The sequence below is a fragment of the Talpa occidentalis genome, unplaced genomic scaffold, assembly GCF_014898055.3.
Source record: "Talpa occidentalis isolate TD23 unplaced genomic scaffold, MPIMG_talOcc4v2.1 talOcc4.4, whole genome shotgun sequence".
In the NCBI taxonomy this organism is placed as follows: Eukaryota; Metazoa; Chordata; class Mammalia; order Eulipotyphla; family Talpidae; genus Talpa; species Talpa occidentalis.
Window position 1 is genome coordinate 137827281 of NW_023604295.1, and position 13124 is coordinate 137840404.

Genomic DNA, 13124 nt, shown 5'->3' on the forward strand with positions numbered 1-13124 from the left:
GCCAAATATTGTCTGCTTCACAATTATGTTCTAGAACCATTTCTTTTAGTAACTACACAATACAAATGAATATATATATACTTCTTTACAATGAGCACACATTTTCTTGCATTTAATATGTCAGTTCTTGGAAATAGATGATTTGGGAAAATTAAAAAGCAATTTTGGAATCATAAAAGAATAATTAAAGAACTTTATTGCCTGTAATCTGTTAAGAAGATTAGGATAATGAGATTTCCCGATTAGATTTTTCATTGTTAAGTTAAAAAGAGAAAGAGTCAATGATTTCAACTGCATTCTTGCTCATATTTTCTGACCCATCTATGGAATGACAACAATCGATAGGTAGGTGTACGTGTGGTGCTTTTTGAACACAATATAAGAATATAAGCATTAACCATAACTTTACAAATACAATTTTCCCCAAAGATTTCTGAAATGAGCAAATAAATATATAGATCTCATTATAAGCTTGAATAAAATGATCACTTTAAGAAAGTTTTATTTCCATGGTAAATAGCCGAGGGCTGGAGATATTCAGGCAAAATGAATGCCAGTTTTCATCTAATTGTTCATCCTGTGAATAATAGAATACTGTAAAACCAAGCATTCACAAAGAACACTTCCTCAATATCAGACCCTACAGATTGCTTATCTTGCAAGCAGATCAAAATCTGCATCTATAGGGAATGTTGCCAATGGTATGTGCCCTTGATCATTATTTGGGTGCTGAGAACCCTATCTTCTAACTGTAACTGAGGTTACATACCAGAAAATAAATGGGGAGAAGCGAACAAGCTTCTAGCAGCCGAGGGCGGCCATTTTCTCCCCGTCTAGACCAGGAAGTGGCTTTCTGGTCAGACGCTACTTCCTGTTTCCTTTGCTGTCCTGCAGTCTGTGCTCTGCCCTAACCTGGAGACCCCAGTTTCTCTCTGTGTTGTATGGAGTAGTGGGACAATATATGCCAGGGAAAATAACTGATGAGTAAAGAATTTCCTTTGGAGCAAGAGTTAAGATATATTTTAAAACTGGAAGCATTTTTACTGGAATTAATTGATTGAGAAATCTGTAGCTGTTCCCCACTGTGAGGCTCAAATAAAAAGACATTTAAGCTACAGTATCTGAATAAAATTTGATTGAATCTCATTATCCTTTTGTTATTGATGTAGTGATAAATTGCATGGAAAGACACAATGTCAGCACTTTCAGGTACAAGTTGTTGCTCCAGGAGTCTGAAAAATACAAAACTCAAATATCCTTTGTGTCTGTTTCTAAATCACATAAGGAAAAATCAACTGTCACCACGGGAAAGTGTCATCCTATTTCCATTGTGCTCTTTCTGAAAATAGCCTGAAATATCTCTGTTTTCTGACACATTTAGGTCTTCTGTTTAGGGTTAGGGTCCAAAGCAAAAATAATAACCATTTCTGGAAAACCTAGAAATTTAGCTTTTAGGGGTTCTTCAAGTTTTGGCTTTTGACTTGGCTGTAAAAAACATTGTTCTGGGAAGCTACTCTGTCAAATAACCAAATTCAGCATTTTGAAAATAAAAGTTTATATTTCTAAATCATATACAGTGTTGTAAACCAGTGTTACCTTGGTAAAAAAAATCTTAAAAAAATAAAGATTGAATTTATAAAAATTCTAGATTCTAGAAAAGATTAAGACTGATTTCATACATCCAGTGTATTCCATCTCCCCAACAACCAATAATATATTTTTTAAATCTAATTTGTAAAAATGTGCAAGGATAAGGGTAAATCAAAGGAGTCCCAGTAACTTAATTTGAAATCACTGTAAATAAAAGATTATGCACTGAAGAAACCAACAGCTTTGCAAAAACAGAGACTAAGGCATGTGCATGCCACACATGCAAAATAAATAAACAAACAAACAAATAAATAAATACATACATTGGACTTAACAAAGCCAGTTTAAAAATTCTGTGATTCATTGATTACATGTAAAAGAAAGACTAATTATTTGATTACTAGATTTTCTTTTGCTCATATGGACAATCCTTTTATAAAATAAAAATGTGCTAAGGTTATAAGTGACCAAAAAAAAGTCAGTAATAGATATTCAAAGTAAAATCAGTATTTATTATTAAGATCAGTTTTTAGCAGTATGTCAAAGTAAAGTCAGTATTTATAATCATAAATTATTTCACATTTATAAAATATAGGCATGTAAGACATTTATAATTCTCATAAGGCAACTGAATTTATGTTTATGTGGATTCATAAAATTTTAAGACAGCTATTATCCTAATGACTGACTAATGATTCTTTTTCCATATAAATACTTTTCATAGTAATAAATATGTGAAAATCCTTCAGAAGTTGTTCTATATTTGACTGGTTTTGCATGTTATATAATAAGCACATTTTTGCAAATAATATACTATTTATCACAATATTTTTAATATTCTACAATAATGATTGAAATACAACCATTCATAATACAGAAAGACTAAAATAGACATTTTAGAAGACAAAATTTATTTTTATTATTATTATTATAGAATGATAGTCTAGAGTTTTAAAGTATTACATTACATTAATTTTGCAAGAAAATATTTTATGGGGAAATTAAAATTATGTAGGGCATTTTGCTTTGAAGATAAGTATCCATTAAGATGTAGTTTAAGTTCCTGTGGTATATCACTTAGTAAATAAATAATAGAACCCACACTGCATTTCTTGACACGTTGCTTGAAATTCTTACATTATGATGCACACAAAAATAATTAAATTATGCAAACGTTATAGTGTCAACTTACCAAACTCAGAAGCAAGTCTTTCTGGGACTAAATCTCCCCCAGCTAATGGTTTTGTAATCTCTCTCTCTAGCTAGATATTTTTCATCTGTAAAATAGGGATGATCATAACAGCACCCCTCCACCGGATAGCTGTGAGCATTGAATTGATCTATACAAAGTCCTTAGAACCACGCATTAAATAATAGATTTAGACTGAAAATTAGGAGCCATGTTAAATAGAAGTTTGGTTGCATTTTCTCTTTCTAAATTAGGTTCTGAAGGGCTGCAGGGCACTTTGATTTGCCATGTAAAAGTATTGGGCAGATAATTGTAATGTTGAAATATGGTGAACATCTTGTGGAAAATTTGCAGAATTATTATGTTTATCCTTAACCTTATTATTAACTTTCACATTCAACATTGATGTATTTTTATAATTTGTTTTTAATTATCCCTCCTGCTTCTTTATATAGTACATATATGCACAATCCATATATCTCTAGATAGATATTAAATTTGCTGTGTGCGCAGACTCTGATCTATGACATTAAATATAGCTGTTCACATGTCCATAGCACCACGTAGCAGACAGTATACTGGGTCCTTCATGAATCACTCCTACTAGCAAATTTACAAACTTAGTGTTGTTATTAATATTTGCCTGACTTTATATATGTGGCTAATGAGACAAATATATATTAAATGATTTCAACAGAATTAAAGGGTAATAAGTAGCAGAGCTCTAATTCAGACCCAGACGTCTGTCTTCAGAGCTTTGCAGGATCTGCTTTTCCCATAATATACAATCACCCAGCATTCGCCTTACACACATACCAAGCATGCTCTACACTCTATAAACTAACACAACTAGTCAGGGCTTATGTGGTTTATGTTTCTTTTCACAAGGAATTTGAGGGATGACTAATCAACATTCTCATTGATGGGAAATTAAAAGCACTACAGTTACAGTTTTCTTGGATTAAATCTAATAGGTGCCAGATTGTCATTTCTCATAATAGGTATCTGGGCAAAGACCAAATTTAGTGAAAATAAAAATGCACAATATCAGCTAAAATAATATCTAGTATATATCTTTTATCTTTTGTTGTATAGGGAAGTATAGGGTTGCTAGAACTAAATTAAAATGACCAATTAGGAAAAAAAAAACGAATAAAGAACAACACTCATCTAATTTAATGAAGTTTTAAATGCTTCTCTTTTCCATGGTTCATAAGTTGTTTAATCTTTAATTTCCCTAGTGCTTTCAGGCTCTTTCTAACCCAGGAGCTTACTCCTCTATCTCTTTTCATTCCTTCTTTTTTTTTTTTAAATAATAAATTTTATTTTTATATTCCCCCATACAACTGCACATGCCCCATTCTGACCCCCATCCCTCCCCTTCTGGCCCCCACCCCCCCAAAAGTGTCTCTGGTTCATAGTTTTTTGTTGATTTTGATTTTCACTTTCTTATAGTTATTCATTTTCCTGATCCCTTATTTAAGTTTTCTAGATTCCTGCTATGAGTGAGACCATCCGGTATTTTTCTTTCTCTTTTTGGCTTATTTCGCTGAGCATGATCCCTTCCAGTGCCATCCATGTTGCTGCAAATTCCATGTGTTTATCTTTTTTGAATGCTGAGTAATATTCCATGGTATATATGTACCACATCTTCTTGATCCAGTCATCTATTTTTGGGCATTTGGGCTGTTTCCAAAGCTTAGCTATTGTAAATAGTGCTGCTATAAACATAGGGGTGCAGGTGTTCTTTGGAATGGATGTTTCTGTGTCCTTTGGGTAAATACCTAGGAGTGGAATTGCTGGATCATATGGAAGCTCTATGTTTAGTAGGTCAAGAAATCTCCACACAGCTCTCCATAGTGGTTGGACCAGTTTGCATTCCCACCAACAGTGCAGGAGAGTTCCTTTTTCTCCACAACCTCGCCAACATTTGTTGTTGCTAGTTTTTTTAATATGTGCCATTCTCACTGGTGTAAGATGGTATCTCATGGTAGTTTTGATTTGCATTTCCCTGATTACAAGTGATGTTGAACATTTTTTCATATGTCTGTTGGCCATTTGCATTTCCTCTTCAGAGAAGTTTCTTTTTAGCTCTTCTGCCCATTTTTTGACTGGGTTATTTTCTTTGATGTTGTTGAGTCTCATCAGCTCTTTGCAGATTTTTGTGATCCGTCCTTTATCATTAGTATTGTGTACAAAAATGTTCTCCCAGTTGGTGGGGTTTCTCTTTGTTTTTGTTATTGTCTCTTTTGCTGTGCAGAAGCTCTTTAATTTGATGTAGTCCCAGCTGTTTATCTTTGCCTTCTCTATCACTGCTTTGGGTAATGTGTCTGTAAAGATGTCTTTGATATGCAAATCACGTAGTGTTTCACCTATATTTCCTTCCATGTATTTTATGGTTTCAGGTCTTATGTCTAGTTCTTTAATCCATTTTGAGTTGATTTTTGTGTATGGTGTGAGGTAGTGGTCAAGCTTCATTCTTTTGCATGTAGCAACCCAGTTTTCCCAGCACCATTTATTGAACAAACTTTCTTTGCTCCAATGCATAGTCTTTGCTCCTTTGTCAAATATTAGTTGACTGTAAATCTGTGGGTTCATTTCTGGATTTTCTATTCGATTCCATTGGTCTGTATGTCTGTTCTTGTTCCAATACCATGCAGTTTTGATGATTATGGCTTTGTAGTATAGTTTGAAGTCTGGGAGTGTGATGCCTCCATTTCCTTCTTTTTTTTTCAGTAGAGCTTTGGCTATTTGGGGTTTTTGGTGATTCCATATGAATTTCATCAATAATTGTTCTATTTCTTTGAAGAATGACATTGAAATTTTGATTGGAATAGCATTGAATTGGTATATTGCTTTTGGTAGGATGGCCATTTTAATAATGTTTATTCTTCCAATCCATGAGCAGGGGATGTCTTTCCATTTCTTTGTGTCTTCTTCTATTTCTTTTAACAGTGTTTTATAATTTTCTTTGTATAGGTCCTTTACCTCTTTTGTTAGATTTATTCCCAAATATTTGATTTTTTTTTGTTTCGATAATAAAAGGGATGGTTTTTTTATTTCTTCTTCTTCAGATTTATTGTTTGTGTATAGGAAGGCTACTGACTTTTGCGTGTTGATTTTGTATCCTGCCACTTTACTGAATTGATTGATAAGTTGAATTAGTTTTTCTGTGGAGTTTTTGGGGTTCTCTATGTATATTATCATATCATCTGCAAATAGTGATAGTTTGACTTCTTCTTTTCCTATTTGGATTCCTTGGATGTCTTTCTCTTGTCTTATTGCTCTGGCTAGGACTTCCAGTATTATATTGAAAAGCAGTGGTGAGAGTGGACATCCTTGTCTTGTTCCAGATCTTAATGGAATTGCTTTCAGCTTTTCACCATTGAGGATGATACTAGCTGTTGGCTTGTCATAGATGGCCTTTATGATGTTGAGGTATATTCCTTGTATCCCAAGAATTTCAAGGGCTTTTATCATGAATGGGTGTTGCACTTTGTCGAAAGCTTTTTCAGCATCTATTGATATTATCATATGGTTTTTATATTTCTTTTTGTTGATGTGTTGGATAACGTTGATTGATTTTCGGATGTTAAACCATCCTTGTGTCCCTGGAATGAATCTTACTTGGTCGTGGTGAATTATCTTATGGATACATTGTTGGTCATGGAGATTAAAAACCACACTACTGGAAGACCACTGGACTAACGAGGAGATCAAAGAAGAAATTAAAAAATTCTTTGAATTGAATGACAAGGAGGACACTAATATCCTAAATGTATGGGATGCAGCAAAAGCAGTAATAAGAGGAAAATATATAGCAATAGAAGCTCACATCAAAAAACAAGAAAGAACTCAAAGAAACAACCTAATCTCGAAGCTCAGATATCTAGAAAAAGAACAACAAAAAAACCCTAAAACCAGTAGAAGAAAAGAAATAATAAAAACCAAAGCAGAAATAAATGAAATTGAAACTAAAAAAAAAAATCCAAAAGATCAATGAAACCAAGAGCTGGTTCTTTGAAAAAATCAATAAAATAGACAACCCCCTAGGCAGGCTCACAAAGGAAAAAAGGGAGAAAGCACAAATAAACAGGATCATAAATGAAAGAGGAGAAATCACAACGGACACAGCAGAAATCAAAAGAATAATCAGTAACTACTATGAACAGTTATATGGAAAAAAGTTCAACAATCTAGAGGAGATGGACAAATTCCTACAACTCTACAATCACCCAAAGCTACATAAAGAAGAAATAGAATACCTAAACAGACCAATTACAAGCAGCGAAATTGAAATGGTAATCAAAAACCTCCCCAAAAACAAAAGCCCAGGACCTGATGGATTTACAAATGAATTCTACCAAAGATTCAGAGACGAATTAGTGCCTATCCTTCACAAACTCTTCCAAAAAATTGAGAAGGAAGGGATAATACCAAACACGTTCTATGAAGCCAATATTACACTAATACCAAAACCGAATAAGGACAACACAAAAAAGGAAAACTATAGGCCAATCTCCCTAATGAACACTGATGCAAAAATCCTCATTCCTTCTTTCTTATTCCCACATTTCTGCCCCTTCGTCAATTTTTGTGTCTGTTTCCATTCTCTCCTTTCTCCTCCCCCCTTTCAAACACACACACACACACACACACACCCCTCCCTCTTTAGAACTGCTGCTCAATTTGTATATTGATGATGTCTGCCTTTTAATTTTATTGTTACAAAGTAAAGAAAATAGGTATGAATGCTGTTCTCATTGTTCATATCTTGATGTATTTTTTTCTTCTTTACCTTATACATTTTCATATAACTGTAATTATGTTGCACATACATTTTTACATCTTTTTTGTTGCATTTGACAATGTACAAAATGCTTAATATATTTTATGCATTTCTTAGTATTCTTATTCACCATTCCATGTTTATATGTTACTTTTTTATTAAAATAAATTTTATTTGGTCCACAAGTGTCTAGTGCAGGTGGAATTAGGCAATTTGGAACAAAAACTTAGAAGTGTTCATTTATTTTCAATAAGTAAACATAATTTTGCCTTTTGTCTTCACCTATAACAGTGATTATAGTGACAATTATCATTGCCTTTCTTATTTACAATTTGATTTAATGGAAACTGTTTTGCAATTCCAGTCTTCAAGTATTTCCAGCATAAACACATTTAGATGTTAAGCTAAATAAATACATATTTTAAATTGAATCTATTTTTTGGGTAATACATCTCTTTTCACAATTTTAATGAGCTAGTAATTCTTAGCAGTTTGGTATTTTAGGAAAAGATATGGTTTCATAGATATTAATGGCAAATAATTTTTATTTTGTTTTCACATTTGTCCTCATTAGGAAAACTGATCTTGTAAATAAATTATTCCAGTCATTATTTTCAGTATTTTCAATTTTTTCTCAACACGGAGACTTGTTATTATACTTTTTCACTTCAACCAATATTTAAATTTTCTGTGATTTTTTTTTTGAAAGACACTTATCCCTTTCAGAGAATCTTTTAATTCCTAAGGCACAAATTGAAAATCATTTGCCATGAAATATTAGAGGCTGAATATCAAAAGAAATGTTTTACTGTGGAAAACTTGGTGAGTTAAATATATGTTCAAGAGAAAATTAGATTGTATTTTGAATGATGTTTGCCTTCTGAGCAATCTAGATAATTCTATACAAGCTGTTCGTTGATTTGGACTTAGGCCAAGAAACTGAGAGGAAGCTATTAACTTCGCTTTAAGTTGCAGAGGAATTAAATTCTATTAGAAACCGTTATTGAATACTGCAGTCTCATTTAGGATAGTTCTTGAGAGGAACAGATGAAAAGTTTGTTTCTGCATCAAATTAAATAACCACTTTAAAATCCACAATTTACTCTTAAGACAAGTACATATGCAGCACACCAAACTCGGAATTAAAAGAAAATGCAATCGATGATTAGGTATTTTGCTTTTTTGCTAAAGAACTCATATTTATTTAGCAAATCTGCATTTGCTAAAGAACAGCATTTCAATATTTCTGTATTTACAGGTCTTTCACACTATGCATGCATAATTTCACAGTATTTTGGTATAGGGTATCATTGTCAGCAAAAAATAAGTTGCCAAATATCCATGGGTTTTCACTTGTCATAAAATATCTGGCAAACTGTGGTTATGTTCTTCTGTTTGAATATGTAAATTTGAGAACATACATATTTTATTAAAGGCAAATCCTAGAGTGGATTTAGCACAATGTATCCTAAACTTTCACAAATCATTAAATATAAGTGTTTCATTCACACAGCATATTTTTGTCCTGACCCACTCCTGAATCTGATGATACATTATTTTCCCTGTAACACTAACTTGCTACTTATACTTGAATACTTTCTTGACAGGAAAATTATTTTAATTGATGAGAACAAAAGGAGTAAATTAAGTGTCTTTACCAAAGCCTTTTTATAGGAAAAGGACAAAAACCAAGATCTCTTTAATTTTCATTCAGGCCTTGAGCTCTCACTGTATGATATACTATCTTCCTTACTAAAAATGATGACATCTAAAAGGCAAGGTCTAAAAGAATCCATTGTAGAAAAGAAGAACTAAAATTATTTACAGATGACAAGATGATATACATGGAATACCCTAAAGACTTCACTAAAAAACTTAGAAATAGGGGCCTCCCTGGTGGTGCAAGGTGTTAAGCATCAGCACTATGAAGCTATCTATAGCCATTGCAGCACAAGTTTGATCCCCGGCCAGGGAGCTACCCACATGGCACAGCAGACCTCTCCTGTCTCACCCGCTGCTCCCCTCAGCAGTGCATTTCAGTCAGTCTGCCTGTTCTGTTCCCCACTCTGTCTCTGGTGAATCCTCTCACCCACCCCCCACACCTCTGGCCTGTACTCCAGTTCTTGTATGTATAAATAAATAAATAAATAAATCTTTTTCAAATAAAGATTTCTTTAAAAAAAAGAAAAAAGAAATTTCTTGTTTTCCCATTTATATACTGAAAGTCACAAAGAGTTCATTATTAAGGGATATGTAGGAAGAAAGGCAGGGAGAGCAACCTAGAAAGGGTATTCTGTATTTTGAATTCAAGAAGTATCATTTTAAAACTACAGGAATGACTCTTAAGATGCAGTCCCAAAGGAAGAACAGATCTGAGATGAGCAAAAGTCTCTTACCTCATCCCAGAGTTTTGCTCAGCTTTGAATCCCAGTAAATAAAATGTGCCTTTTCTCACAAAATCAACATTAGCTATAAATTCCCTAACAATGGTATTGTAGATAATTTTTTAAAAAAACAGCATGACAAAACATATTAACAATTGTGAGACCACTCAACAATCGTGGTCTTAAAAGAGACAAGTAGGAAGAAAATAATAGATTTTAGGAAATATTTTCATTAGGAAGATGACAAGGCAAAATTGATTCAATGGTCAGCATCAGCAGGTAATATTGACCAGTCATTTGGGGCTAAGAGAATGTATGGTTCAGTGTTTCTTAATGTGAGCTATTTTGAGAAATATGGCTTGAAGAATTAGAACACCAAGCTTGCTTTAAACATTGAATTTGTCAGAATGAATTAAATTTTATAACATAGTCCATAGTAACTGTAGTACTAAAAATTGTCAAGGGCCAACAATTTAGCCCTCTTAAGTAATAAGAAATAGAAGTTCTGGAAAAGAAAGAGGATTACAGAAATATAATACATTCTGAATCAAATTCATTAGACTTTTATAGGTCAAGATAAGGCTAAACTCCGGCAGAACTTTAAGGAGGAAAATCTCTCTCTCTTTTGTTTGAAATTTTTGCTTTTTCCTATGTTTTGAGAGTAATGAAGGTAGACAAAAATTCAGACTTGCAATATAAGTCATTTGCAAGTTATAAAATCTCCCTGATCACAGCGGACAAATGGCAGCTCTTACAGCCTGTCTTCTGGCATTTCATCACCTTTCCCAGAAGGACATAAATTGCTGGAAGAGAATTTCTGTGAATATATCATTCCTTGTCTAAAGATCCCCTGATTCCTGAAAAACCCACTCTGCATCCTAAGGAGCAGAGCTGATGGGAAGGGATGGTGCTGGGGAAGTGAGAGCCTGGATAACTGAAGGCCCATTCTGTCCACTCTGGCTTTACAGTACCTTCCTATTGCACAACTGCAAGAAAGAATAACCTATCTGATTATTTGAAGTTCCACATATCTGGTAGAATAAAAATATTTCTTTGGAAAATCCAGAGAGAAGCTTTTTCCTCCATTAAAATTTTAGATATATAGAAAAGTTGCAAAAATAGCATAGAGAGGTCCTGTAAACCCTTCACCCAGCTCCCCCCATATGTCAAGCTCATTTTTGAAACCAAAAAAATTAACAGTGATATAATATTAGGAACTTATCTACAGACTAAATATGAATTTCACAAGTTTTCCATCTAATGTCCTTTTAAAATTTTCTGGCCTGGAATCCAGTCTAAGATGTCCTACTGCATTTAACTACTCACTTGTTTTCTGATCTGTGGCAGGCTTTTTCTGTGTCCTTGACATTTTTTTTGAATAATACTGGCCAGCAATTTTATATAATGTGCTTCAATTTGGTTTTGTCTTTTGATTATATTGGTATTATTGGTATTATTCATTTTTAACATGAATATCACAGAAAGAATATAGTGTCTTTTTGAAATTACATATCAGAAGCACTTGATATTGACGTGTCTTATCAGTGATGTTAAGCTTGATTAACTGGTTAAGCGAATGTCTGCCAGATTTATTTATGATAAACGATAGTGAAGATTATTTGCTATTTGTTGCTATTTTCATTAAATTTTTAAGCAAACTCACGCCATATCCAAGATGGCTTTAATTATCCGTTTCAGGAAAGTGAGACATGATATGGTCCTTTAAGTAAGAGCTATACCCGGTTGTTCTTGTAAATGTCTAAGGCATTTAAAAAACATTTTGTCATTTTGAAATTTGAATGATACTTATAATAGATGTTTACACTTACTTAAGTCACCGTTTCTATAATTTTAAGTTGAAAAACTATTATTAAAACTAGTGATGAGTCAAGATTCAATGATAAGTCTTAAAAGTGATAGCACTTTAAAATGACAAGTGAATTCACAAGAAGAATGAAACCTTGAAGCTGAAGAATTTAGGTTTATTTGAGTTACACTCAGCATATGTATTTTACATAATCAAACTACATATGTTATGAATCCTTTGTATATGTGTTCTATGTTGACCAAATATTTTGACTTCTCTCTTTGTGATCTTCCTTTGAAGAGAAATTGTACACCCCTGCCTTTGCTGCACTCAGAACTGACCATTTGATTTCAGAGATAAATGTGAGAAAATTAGACAATATAGGAGGGGGTGGTGGTAGAAAGAATAGTTGAGGAAGAAACAGTAAATGCAAAGAAGCAGAGGCAAAATAAAATATGACATACTTGAAAAGGTGAAAGTTCACAGGATATGTCTGGAATGCAGAGAAAGTTGCCACTTGGGGTAAAGAGCTAGACAATTCTGGAGGATTTAGGTGAGACAGATAATATAGGCTCTAGCAAGCCAAATAAAGGTAACTTTTGATCCCAGAGCAAATAGTTGGGAACCAAAGAAAGAGCAGAAAAACAGAAAGGCCTTATTTGAATTTCAGAAAGATCTTTGTAACTGCAAGGTAGAGACTGGGCATCAGTTAGATGCTCTGTCTGTTACAGCAGTGAGGGGTGATCTGCAAAGTGGTAGAAAAGTGACAGATTTGGAAAATAATTGGGAAGTAGAACTGCTGGGACTTTGTTATTCATTAGGTATTGAAGTATGAGAGAAGAAATAAGTCTCAATTTTCTGGCCAGCTCGTTGAGAGAGCAAATCAGGAGACAAAGCATATTTGTATCCAGTGAACTTCAGGATTTTGTCCAACTGAGGAAAATAAATGATTTAGATAACCTGGAAAAAACTAAAGTACAGAGCTAGGGGTTATTTTAGTTTATTTTGTCCTAAACATTACAGCAAATGCATGTGCTGTTCCACATATCATGTCCCAGAGTTACTTCAGTTTGTTCTTTTCTTTCTTATCCCTCTCACACAGAGAGATGGCTTATAGCTGTTGAGATAGAACCATTATACATACAAAGAATGGTAATAACCTCAGGGAAGGATAAACCTACGTAGTGGGGAGAGGGCCAGTGATGAAAACCTGAAGAATGACCATTCAGGAAACAGGAAGAAGAGAAGTCTACCATCCAAACTTACCTGGGCCACAGTGGCCAGACAGATCCAGGAGATATTTGGGTTAGAAAAGCCAAAGTAAGAGAGTTCACAAGAAGAGCACCATTGACAGATTAGGTAAGA

General features: G+C 33.6%; 1 protein-coding gene across 2 annotated transcripts in view; it reads right to left on the reverse strand.

The window, feature by feature from the left end:
- GLRA3 (glycine receptor alpha 3) overlaps positions 1–13124 on the reverse strand; it is a 107994-nt gene that overhangs the window by 47118 nt on the left and 47752 nt on the right. The gene's annotated exons all lie outside the window — the stretch shown is intronic.